General features: G+C 44.9%; 1 protein-coding gene across 1 annotated transcript in view; it reads left to right on the top strand.

Annotated features, from left to right (window-relative positions):
- The window catches only part of JADE3 (jade family PHD finger 3), a 1027617-nt gene that overhangs the window by 497376 nt on the left and 517038 nt on the right, over positions 1 to 13203 (top strand). The window lies entirely within an intron of this gene.

Raw genomic sequence — 13203 nt, forward strand, 5'->3', positions numbered from 1 at the left:
CCAGGACAACTAATGATAAAGACAGACAACACCACAGTTATGTGTACATAAACAAGCAGGGAGGGTACACATTCCTACCCCCTTTGCACACTAGCCATGGCATTGTGGAACATGGCCCTGACCTATCAGATACAACTACAAGCTCAATTCCTGCCAGGAAAGCTAAATACTCTGGCAGACGAACTAAGCAGAAATCTTAAGGACCCACACCAATGGAAACTGGAACCACAAGTTTTCAACATGTTGACATGCAAATGGGGTAACCCAGACATAAACCTTTTTGCCTCACCCCAGAACTATCAGTTGGACAAATTTTGCACAAGAATTCATCACAAAAATCTTGGAAAGTGGATGCCCTATCATTCAGTTGGAAAAATCTATCAGTCTGTGCGTTTCCCCCTCTGCCTCTGCTCTCCAAAGTTCTACTAAAAGTCAAACAGGACAAAAATGATTCTGATTGCTCCAGACTGGCCTCGCCAACACTGATACTCTCTCCTGCGCAATGTGTCACACATTCCTCCTTGGCACATGCCTCAGACACCTTACCTACTGTCTCAGCAGAACTACCAAATTCTGCACACTCAGCTCCAAACTTTGAATCTTGCAGCATGGCTAATCAACTAATTTCACCCTTGGCATCCCCCAGCAAACCAGTGATGGATGTCATTTTGGAGGCTAGAAGGCCTAGTACTAGAAAATCCTATGCTGACAAATGGAAAAGATTATTTGCCTGGAACCAATCACCAGGAATAAGCACAGCAATGCCCAATATTCCTCAGATTCTGCAATACTTAACTGAGATGCTTCATAAGGGCCTATCTTTTTCTTCCATAAAAATCCATGCCTCTGCCATTTCAGGTCATTACAACACAGAACCTGCTCTCTTCTATCATCCTCTGCTAAAGCAGTATCTCAGAGGGGCCAAAAATTTAAGACCTCCCAGGAGAGCACCAACTCCTGCATAGGACCTCAGTTTTGTTTTGGAAAAACTCACTCTCCCTCCTTTTGAGCCAGCTGCTACTGCAGACCTAAAATTTCTTTCCTGGAAAACAGCTTTCCTTTTAGCACTCTCTTCAGCTAGAAGGATTTCAGAATTACAGGCTCTTGTGGCAGTGGAGCCTTTTATTATTTTTCATCCGGACAAGGTGGCTCTAAGGACCAATCCATCTTTCATGCCTAAGGTGGTAGCCAGTGTGGCTCTTAATCAGACCATTCCTCTGCCAACTTTCTTCCACAATCCACAGAACAAGGGAGAGCGGATTCTGCATTCATTGGATGTACACAGACAACTTAGATTCTACTTAAACAGGACGAAATCTCTAAGAAAATCTGAACAACTATTGGTGGCATTTGCTGCAGGGGTAAAGGGAAAGGCTATTTCAAAGCAGACTCTTTCCAAATGGATAAGCCATTGTATTAATTTCTGCTATATGCACCATCTTAAACCTATCCCCAAGGGGATCAGGTTTCATTCCACCAGGGCTGCATCTACGTCTGCAGCCTTTCTCAGAGGCGTTCCTACCAAAGACATTCTAGAAGCTGCTACCTGGAGCTCAGTTCATACATTCACCAAACATTACCATTTACCTCTGTTCTCTAAATCCAGAGCTGGCTTTGCCACTGCTGTCCTGCAGGGCCTTATAGCTGCTCCTAATGCTATATAGATCCATCCTCCCAACCATAGCTTTGGGATTCTACCCAAATGTAATGACTTGAACAGTGAAATATGAAGAACATAGTACAGTTGTGTACACTTAACCATAAATGTAGATGTTCGAGTGTATTCACTGTTGCAGTCCTGATTACCCACCCTCCAGCCCCGTTTTTCTCTTACTATACCTCTCCTTTCTTTTACTATGCTTAAAAGCCTTTTTGGGTGTATTTGCTTGTTTGGAGGTATATTTTTTGTGTTTTAAATTATATACTATATATATATATATATATATATATATATATATATATTTTTTTTTTTTTTTTTTTTGCTCCCCATTTTGGGGGGGCACCTGACATCTGGGGCAAGAAAAATGATGTAATGACATCAGCTGCATGTTTTATACCCCTGACGACCTAACGTCATGGAAGAAGGGACAACAACCAACGCAGGACCCAAGACTTTAATCAGGCCGACTGAGGGCAACCTGCCAGCAGATTACCCAAATGTAATGACTGCAACAGTGAATACACTCGAACATCTACATTAAGTGTACACAACTGTACTTTTTGTTTTTATTGCTTAAAACTTAAGAAATGGAGTGATTGTCTTTGTACTGAATGTAAGTACTTGAAATGTATGCACATGAAGTTGTTCAGTCTCGCCGTTCATTCTTACACATGGGTTCGGCTCCGAGTCAGCCGCTTTCACAAGCTTGAGGTTTTAGAGTAGCTCAAGGCCAAGCCCCTATCCCATGATGCTCTCTGTCTCACCTCAGATCTAGTTTGCCGCTGCAACAGATTGGAGGTTGAGAGAGAGCTCGGGCCAGTACTTCTTTTTTATATTTGTTATTGAATACTTATCTTTGAAGTCTTTTTCTATAAAAAGTGTTTCTTGGTTAGTTACACGTAGCTTTTTGTTAGGCTCTGTCCTTACTGTGTTTTGACAAATTTTCCATCCTTATAGAGCAGCTGCTCTTAGGCCTTTCTTGGTGCGTTTTAGTTTTCTTCCCCTATTCTGTTTTAAAAAGTTAGAAAAATTTAAAGTTTACAAAAAGTTGTAGCTTTATAGTTAGAGTTTGTATATATATATATAAGTTGTAGCTTTATAGTTAGAGTTTGTATACATATATATATATATATATATATATATATATATATATATATATTTATATACTCTTTGTCTTTAACATGGCTGATCATAAAGAAAAACAAAAATCTGGATTTAAGAAATGCCGAAGTGTGGGCAGAAAATGTCTATAACTGATTTGCATGTCAGTTGTGTGTATTGTTTGGGGGCAGTCCATCTTCAGGAGGACTGCTCCATTTGTCACTCCCTTAGCAGTAGGGTATTACTGGAACGCAGGAGGAAACTGGTAGACAGGGGTTTACTAAAATTAGATTTCCAGGAATTGTTGAACAAGGCTGACCAGACTTCAAAATCGTCGAAGGGTTTGAAGTTGCCTAAAGCTTCTTCAAAGCTGAAGTCGTCGGCTCCAAGCCTTGCTGAGAAGGTGCGGTCGCCGGTTCCGCATTCTTTGGAACTGAGCACCGAGCTTGTTTTTTGGAGCTGGTCTGTGGTATTGGAGCCGGTCTCCAAAACTTTGAAATCACCCATTTTGCAGTCGGTGGCTTCTTCGATACCTTCTACTCGTTCTTCGAGAACCCTCTCCGATGTACATGTGGATCGAGTGGTGCAGAGGCTTCTCAAGAATCTGGCAATAGCCAAATTATCGGCTTCGGCCCAACCGGTTTCAGAACCGAAGACTATTTTACCTTCTGTGTCTACTCCTCCTCCAAGGCGAGACGGGCCTTCAGAGCCGGGGGAGGTGGAACTAATGATTGTGAAACCTTCGGAGCCGAGGTCTGGTCCAGTGCCATCGGCTCCGTCAACTGACTACTTCGGTGCCGTTCGAGGAGTCTGGGAGGTGACATTTTCTGTTTTTTTCCAGGGGGAGCCTCGGAACTTCGGTGCGGATGAGTTCGGCTCCTTCCTCTGGCTCGGAGCCCACTGTGTCGGCGCCAGGGAGGTTGCCATCTTTTTCAGAACCGGCTACTTCCTCGCGTCGCAGTGGAGCCTTTGATGCCATGAGGAGGGTTATGTCTTCCAAGACTCCTACGTCATCAGGGCCTTCCTCCTCCTCCCCTAAAGTGTCGTTTTCTACTTCTACATCACAGGTCCCTGTAAAGCGTCGAGACCCAGAGCCTCAGGTAGCCCCATTGGGTGACCCATGTTCTACTGAGACCTCACCAGAAGGTCCCACTGATGAGATTCCCAGGAAGAAGCTTTGCAAGAGGAGGCATTTAGATTCCTCACAGGAGTCCATCACATCAGACACTGATTTAGAGGAGTCAGAAGGGTCCCCACTCTCCCCCTCGGAGGATATTTCCTTTTCTGATATCCTTGAAGTCCTTAAGCAGAGGGTTGACTGGCAGTCCATTAGCCCTACTGATGATGAGTCGGTGCTTCTGAAGGCCTTTGGGTCTCAAACCTCCACCTTCTGAGTGACTTCACCCTTCGATGAACTAATGGAGTTGGTTGCTCTAAAGGCATGGGAGTCTCCTGATACTGTGGAACCTGTCCCCCGGAGGCCCAACAAATTTATTACGTCACCCCAAGACAAAATATTCCTTACCAAGGGAGTGCCGGTTGATGCCATGGTGGTGGCGGTGGCCACCAAGAAAGAGATGTCTGAAACCTCATCTACTGTGCATCCTCCTAATAGAGATTCCAGGACTATGGACAGGTATGGGAAATGCATCTTTAGTTCAGCCACTTTTGCTATGCGATCGCTCAACTATTTGACTCATTTTACCATATTCAAAGAGATCTCCTAAAAGAGCTTGAAGATACTGTACAGGGTAGTACAGCTGAAGGCGTTCCTGATAAGGCGACAGCCCAGCTCAATACCCTTAATTCCATAATTAACTCATCCATGTGGCTCATTTCTTATGCAGCCGATGGTTCGAGTCGTCAGCGGGTTCAGCAATAGCCCTTCGGAGACATTCCTGGATGCACTTATGCTCCTTTGCGGAAGGCTTCAAGTCTTCCTTCGTTAATACCCCATTTGATGGCTCGTCCCTTTTTGGGCCTAAAGCCAAAGAGACCCTCACTAGGTGTGAGCAAGATGGAAAGACTCTTATCTGCTGTAGGAGACCATCTTTTCACCCCTACTAGACCATACCCCAAAGGACAAAAGGGAGGAAAAATGTGGTTCCGGAAGTCCCAAGGAGCTTTTCAGAATGCACTTAGTGAACCCTCCTCCAGCAGCAGTAGAGGGGATAATAATGGAAGATGCCGCCCAGGCAGCAGAGAGGGTCCGCAAAACCAGGGCAACAGGGATCAGTTCTTTGGCAAGCCCTACCAGTGCTCCTGAAAGAGGCCCGACTGTCCTTCTCTGGAGGCAGTCGGGGGTCGCTTGTCTTTGTATCCAGATGCCTGGCTAGAAATTACAAAAGATTCTTGGGTACATAGAATTGTTACCAGAGGTTATGTCATTCCGTTCTCAGAACTCCCACCTGTATGAAGGAAAATCCCAGACGTTCCACCCAGTCTCAGGCATCAAGCAGCCATAGAAATTCAAAGGCTGCAGGAAAAGAGAGTCATCCAGCCAGTCCCAGCAGACCAGATAGGATCTGAAACCTACTCCAGATTCTTTTTAGTTCCAAAAGAGACAGGGGACTGGAGGCCCATCTTGGACCTCAGCAGACTCAACATCTTTGTAAAGAAGGAGAAGTTCCATATGGTCATGCTTCAATTGATTCTTCTGTTCCTAGGAATGGGCGATTGGATGTGCTCTGTAGATCTCAAGGATGCGTACTATCACATCAAAATGGCCAGATCATCCAGAGATCACTTGCTTTTCCGGCTGGGAGCCAGTCACTATCAGTTCCGAGCACTGCCCTTTGGTCTCACGACAGCCCCCAGAGTGTTTACCAAATGCTTGGCAGTGGTTACGACTCACCTGAGGTGTCTAGGATTCCGAGTGTTTCCGTATCTGGATGACTGGCCCCTCACCGCCACCTCCAGGCGTCAACTACTTCAATCCTGGGATCACACTCTCAATATGTGTTCTCAGTTAGGAATAACTATAAATTTCAACAAGTCTGCGTTGTCACCATCACAGTGTATCTCCTTTATCGGAGCAGATTTAGACACCACCAATGCCATGGTAAAATTGCCACTGGACAGAATAGTCACCCTCCGACAACAGATATCAGACAGTCTGACGAGCAAAAAAGTACCAGCCTCTCAAGTCTTGAAACTACTAGGTACTGTGGCAGCAACGCTCATAGCAGTTCCTCTGGGGCATATGCACATGTGAATTCTTCAGTGGTTACTCTTCACCCAGTGGTCTTACCAACAACTTCCGATGTCATTCTTAATAATGATTACAGATTCATGCAGAAAGAATCTTCAATGGTGGCTGACCAGCCATCATGTAACAGTAGGTCGCCAATTTGTTCTTCCCCCGCCATCAGCCATGGTGACCACGGACACTTCTTTGATAGGGTGGAGGGGGGGCTTTTTCAGGGAAGAACGGCCCAAGGCATTTGGTCAGAGACAGAGTCGCAGTTGCACATCAATGTCCTGGAGTTGAGAGTGGTACTTTTGGCGTTGTAGTATTTCCACGACTCTCTACTTCTGGGGAGGATTGCGATCCAGGCCGACAACATGTCTGTGGTCTGGTATATCAACAAGCAAGGGGGAACCAATTCTTACCCCTTATGTCGAGAGGCCCTGAGAGTTTGGCAGTGGGCTGTATCTACCAGGCACTTTCTGATAGCAATGCACATCCTGGGGAAATCCAACATGATCGCGGACAAACTGAGCAGAGCCATTCTGATGCTGCACGAGTGGTCCTTCAAAGACAAAGTTGCAGAGATGATTTTCTGCAGATGGGGGGTCAGCCTTGCTGCAACCTGTTTGCATCTCCTATGAATGCCAAATGTAGAAGCTAATTTGCCCTGAATCTCCAACCAGGGGACAGCCCAAGGGATTCGCTCGTACACGATTGGCCCCTGGGACTCCTATATGCTTTTCCACCAATTCCTCTGATTCTGAAATTCTTGCAGAAAGCCAAAGCCCTGGGGAGGACTGTAATTCTAATAGACCCGTCTTGGCCTCGACAGATTTGGATGTCCTTCAAGGATGCATCTGCAGTCCTAACAAATGGGTTGTCCTGCCTCAGGCAGCCCTTCGGTCGGCCGGATTCCAAAGTCTGGGTCTGGCCTCGGCTGATGTCGCACTTCACCCGACGTCATATTTGCTGTTAACCGGGTATAAAGGCATCAGCCGACGCCATTTTCCTCAGTCTTTCTTGCCGCGTGGCGCCCGAAGCAGAAGCTGTTCGCAAGTGCTGGTTGGTTAGAAACAGAGATTGCTACTACCGAAGACTTCTAAAATGCTAAGTACCCCGTTGGGGACTCTTTCTTGCCTCAGCTGATGTCAGAAAAAGTGAATAACTGTTTAACTTGTGGGAAACAAATACCTCATAAAGATTTCCACTCTTACTGCCTACCTTGTTTAGGCTCAGACCACGACGTAGCAGCTTGTCTAGCCTGTGCTTCCTTCAACCGACGGACACTTAGACGTCGGTCGGAGTTTGCAGAGGAGTTTTTCGGCTCCGCCTTTGCTTACAACATGCCGTCGGAGACTCCGACTTCACAATTAGCTAAAAAGCATAAGGAAAAGGACCGACACTCGCAGTCCACGGTTTTGGCCATAACCGCGGTTAAGCCAACCGCGAGTGTCTTAGTCCTCGGTTCTTCCTTCGGCCGAAAGCATGCCTCCTGCAATTGAGGCCTCATCCAGCATGGCTGAATCTGCTACTGAAATTCCACCTGCTCTTACAGGTTCTCAGGATTTATCAGATACTATCCCTTTAGATATATCTACTCCTGCACGTGGAGCTGCTAGGCCCCCTGCATCCATGTCAATTAAGGCTTTTACCAGGGCTAAAGCAGCTAAATCAACAAAGACCATGCCTGCTAAAACCCCCTCTCACAGGCCTAGCTCTAGTACTCAAATGCTTAGTCTAGCAGAGGATCTCATTTCTTTGATCAGGGGATCCCAGCCTCACCCTGACAGGGCCTCTCACCCCCTCCAGAGAAGAGGCCTAGAGCAGAGCCCCCTGAGCCAGTTTCTACAGATTACTCCTCTGATGATTCAGAAAATACACAGGAGACAAATGGATTTTACAGACAATAGACAAAGGTTACAGGTTTCACTTCCATACTCTACCAAGGAAGAGAGGAATGCCAAACCTACCTCCAAATCAAAAGACAAACGCTCTAGAACAAATAGACCACTTACTAAGGATGAGAGCTATAGAAAAGGTACCGTCTATGGAACAAGGACAAGGATTTTACTCCAGACTTTTCCTGGTGCCAAGAAAGGAAAACCAATGGAGACCTATTCTCGACCTGTCCGCTCTGAACACATATCTCATTGTTCCAAAATTCAAGATGCTGACCCTACAGCAGCTTCTTCCCATGCTGGGCAAGGAGTCTTGGCTGGTAACTCTAGATCTCAAGGAGGCATACCTGCACGTCCCCATATGACCAAATTGCAGAAGATACCTCAGATTTCTTGCAGGATCAGAGCATTATCAATTCTCAGCATTGCCTTTTGGCTTATCTACTGCCCAGAGTATTCACGAAATGCCTGGCATCAGTAATTGCTCATTGCAGGCTTCAGGGAATACAAATTTACCCATACCTGGACGACTGCCTGTTACAAGCGGACAACAAAAACAAATTAACAAAAGATTTGAGAAAGGTCATTCACCTATTGCAAGCCCTGGGATACACAGTCAACATAAAAAGTCAAGGCTGATACCATCCCAAAGGATAACTTTCTTGGGTGCAGAACTGGACACATCAAACCAAATGGCATTCCTCACAGCAGAAAAGCAGAAGCACCTACCACTCTATTTCATGGCATTAACAACGCAGAACCAGCTTACAGCAAGGAAAGTCCTGCAAGCCCTGGGTTACATGGCATCCTGCATAATATTGATTCCACATGCCAGACTACATATGAGGAAGTTGCAATGGTACCTAAGGAATTTATGGTCTCAGCACAAGCACAGCCTAGAAACCCAAATCCCAATAATTCCATGCCTGAAGCAAGAATTCCGATGGTGGGCTCAGGCCTGTCAATTGAACAAAGGACTGCCCTTCCACAGCCCTCACCCAAGCCAGACTATCACCACGGACGCCTCAGACCTCGGTTGGGGGGCACACATGGTGGACAAGTGCATACAAGGCTTATGGACTCAAGACCAGCTGAACCTACACATAAATCAAAAAGAGATGCTGGCAGTAAAGCTGGCAATTCAGACATTCAGACCGTTTCTTCAACAGGGTCATTTGCTGATAAGGACGGACAACACCACAGTTATGTGGTATATCAACAAACAGGGAGGCACACATTCATATCCTCTATGCCGGATGGCAATGGATCTCTGGAATGTGGCCCTGAACCTCAACATTCAGCTCCAGGCAATATTTGTGCCAGGAAAAGAAAATATACTAGCAGACATCTTAAGCAGAACTACCACGGATGCCCACGAATGGATGCTGCATCCAGACATCTTCAAATCCATTACAAGGAAATGGGGACTACCAGAAATAGACCTGTTCGCATCCCCACACAACCACCAATTGAATAATTTCTGCACAAGGACATACCACCCACTTGCTTGGAAGGTGGACTCCCTATCTTTCAGTTGGGAAAACCTGACAGCATATGCATTCCCACCTCTTCCTTTGATGCACAAAGTGCTACTGAAGATCAAAGAAGATCACCCAAGGATCATCCTGATAGCTCCAGACTGGCCGAGGCAGCATTGGTACCCACTACTGAGGAGTATGTCTCGGGAACACGCATGGCCTCTACCCCTAGTTCCTTTACTGCTAACACAGAACAACTTCAAAATCCTGCATCCAAACTTGAAAACACTGCAGCTAGCTGCTTGGAACATTGCATAAGACAAAATAACCCAGATTTATCTCAAAGGGTTAAAGACATTATCTTGGAGGCTCACAGACCCTCAACAAGAAAAACCTATTCAGCAAAATGGAAAAGATATCTCATTTGGAGTGCAGCAAAAGGAGAAAATGTATCACTGGCAAACATAGCTAACATCCTGGAATACTTAGCAGAGCTTTTCCACAATGGCCTGTCCTACTCCTCCATTAAGATTCATGCGTCAGCAATTTCAGCAGAATACAACATGGATCCTCCAGTCTTTTCTCATCCTCTACTCAGGCAGTTCCTGAGAGGAATTAAAAATGTAAAGCCACCAAGGAAGCCACCATTGCCTACATGGGACTTGAACTTTGTGTTAGAAAAGTTGACACTTCCCCTTTTGAACCAGCAGCAACAGCAGAATTACAGTACTTATCTTGGAAAACTGCTTTCCTGCTTGCAATCACTTCAGCAAGAAGGGTTTCTGAATTACAAGCATTAATGGCAGTACAGCCCTTCCTTATCTTCCATCAGGATAGAGTGTCCATGAGAACTAATCCTACTTTTATGCCAAAGGTGGTCTCCAGAGTATCATTAAACCAAGCAATCCACCTACCTACATTCTTCCCCAACCCACAGAACAGGGGGGAAAGACTACTACATACCTTGGATGTGCATAGGCAATTGTGCTACTACCTGGACAGAACAAAGAACAATAGGAAAACTGACCAGCTTCTGGTAGCATATGCAACAGGAATGGAAGGAAAAGCAATTTCAAAACAGACAATCTCAAAATGGATAGGAAATTGCATTAGATTTTGTTACTCTTATCATGGAAAGACAATTCCAGAAAACATCAGACCTCACTCCACAAGGGCTACAGCCACTACTACAGCTTTTTTACGAGGAGTGGCTACCAAAGACATTTTAGAGGCTGCTACTTGGAGCTCCGTGCATACATTTGCCAAGCTTTATAATCTACCTTTATACTCCAGATCCCGAGCAGGTTTTGCCACTGCTGTTTTGCAAGGGATCTTAACTACACCATAATCTTCTTAGTACCTCCTCCCCCAGTTTGGCTATGGTATTCTACCCATTTGTTAGGACTGCAGATACATCCTTGAAGGACATAGTACAGTTTTGTACCTACCATAAATGTAGATGTCCGAGAGGTATGCATCTGCAGTCAGGATTACCCACCCTCCTTCCCCTCTGTGGTACTCCTAGGGTATTTGCCCATCCTGTAGCTAGCTGGGGGAATCTATTATGGTGTATTTGTTTGTATATATGTATATACATGTTTATTTCTATTTGCTCTCTATTGTTTGGAAACATTTGCATTTATCCAAATTTAGCCTTCCTAGAGGGCACCTGGCATCTGGGGCAAGAAACACTGAGGAAAATGGCGTCGGCTGATGCCTTTATACCCGGTTAACAGCAGCTATGACGTCGGGTGAAGTGCGACATCAGCCGAGGCCAGACCCAGACTTTGGAATCCGGCCGACCGAAGGGCTGCCTGAGGCAGGACAACCCATTTGTTAGGACTGCAGATGCATACCTCTCGGACATCTACATTTATGGTAGGTACAAAACTGTACTTTCCCCTTCCTTCGACTCTACCAACTAGAGGAACCTTGGATTCTGGACCCAGTTCCAGATCTACTGACGCATTCGTCAGGGGCTCTTCATCCTTCTCTTCATTCTCTCAGATTGACAGCTTGGCTACTCCAATTTCCAACTTAGCCAGGTCACACAATTTCTCCTTGGAGGTACAGCATATCCTTGTATCCTCTCATAAAGCCTCCACCAGAAAGTTGTACACCAGCATATGAAAGCGATTTGCTTTTTGGACTTTGCAAAGTAACATTGACCCGTATGTCGCCCCAATTGCTAGCATTTTAGAATTCCTGACTAAGCTTTTTAATGAAGGTGTTGCAGCTGCCACCATATGAGTTCAGTTGGCTGCAATTTCAAATTTACACCTCGGATCGGAAGGTTCTAACCTAATGTCTCACAGATTATGTAGAACCTTCTTAAAAGGTACCATACATCTTAGACCACCAGTTAGACAACCTTATACCCCCTGGAATCTGAATTTTGTATTATCACGGATCATCCAGTCAACTAAACTTTCTGTCCTGGAAAACTGTTTTCTTGGTATCCATTACATCAGCATGTAGAGTGTCCGAACTTCAGGCCCTATCTATCAAACCCCAATATTTGATCTTTCACCCCGGCAGAGTGTCCCTGAGGACTAACCCTTCCTTCCTTCCAAAGGTATGTTCAGAGGCTAATCGGAACCAAACTATTGAACTCCCAACTTTCTTTACTAACCATTCTAACAAGTTGGAGTATATGTTGCATAAACTTAATGTTCACAGGTAATTAAGATTCTATTTGGACAGAACAAAAGAATTTAGAAAATCAGAACAACTTTTTGTTTCTTATGCTGACAACAAGAAAGGGCTACCAGTATCTAAAGTTAATCTTTTCAAGTGGTTGACTGATTGCATAAAATTGACATATTCCTCCATGAATCAACCGTTAGGACATAACGTGAAAGCGCATTCCACTACGGCTGTTTCTAATTCTTCAGCTTATACAGCTAGGCTGCTTTTGGACACTATATGTGCAGCTGCCACTTGGTCTAAGCCTCATACCTTCATCACGCATTACAAAGTAGATAGGGCCTCCAGGGACAGGGCTTCCTTTTGTTCCACTGTCCTCAGGAATATACTCCCATGAGCCACCCAGGATGAATGGTGCTTGGGACGCTACCCATGTTTAAGAATGAACGGCGAAATTGAACAACTTCACATAAAGAAGTTATGTACTTACCATAGCGTTCCATGTGAGTTGTTCATCACTCCTTCATTCTTACATTCCCACTTGCCTTCCCCCTTCAGGCTTCTCGAAGAACGAGTAAGAGTTTTTTGTGGTCTGGTGGGCCTTGTTCTAGGGTTTCTTACTCCGGCTGCAGTACTGCTTATGTGCTTATTGTGTTATACATGAGATCTGCAAACTAGATCTGAGGTGAGACATAGAGCATCATGGGATAGGGGCTTGGCCTCGAGCTACTCTAAAACCTCGAGCTTGTTAAAGCGACTGACTTGCAGCTGAAGGATCGGCTCCAAACCATGTGTAAGAATGAAGGCTAGATGAACAACTCACATGGAACGTTATGGTAAGTACATAACTTCTTTTTTTATTTCAGAGGTTAGTCTGTAGAGTGCAAGCACATTTACATAATAATTAAAATCTAATACTTAAGAAATGGAGTGATTGTCTTTGTACTGAATGTAAGTCCTTGAAATGTATAACAGGTTAAGTGTAGCCTTGAAATGTATAACAGGTTATGTGTAGCCTCTCAAAAAAAATACGTCATTTTTTAAAATGATGTAGACTATAATGATGTTGCTGCTGGGGCTGGATAACAGCAGCTGCAGGAGCTCAAGTTTTCATTTACATTTGTGTTTGTTTTAATAAATTACAACCAAGTGCTGAATGCAACAGGCCTGCGCTTTTTGATGTCCTACTCTATTTATTTTCACTGGGGTGTGGATATTGTGCATATTTTG

This window comes from Protopterus annectens, chromosome 5.part0, assembly GCF_019279795.1.
Source record: "Protopterus annectens isolate FY-2018-M chromosome 5.part0, PAN1.0, whole genome shotgun sequence".
Lineage (NCBI taxonomy): Eukaryota > Metazoa > Chordata > Ceratodontiformes > Protopteridae > Protopterus > Protopterus annectens.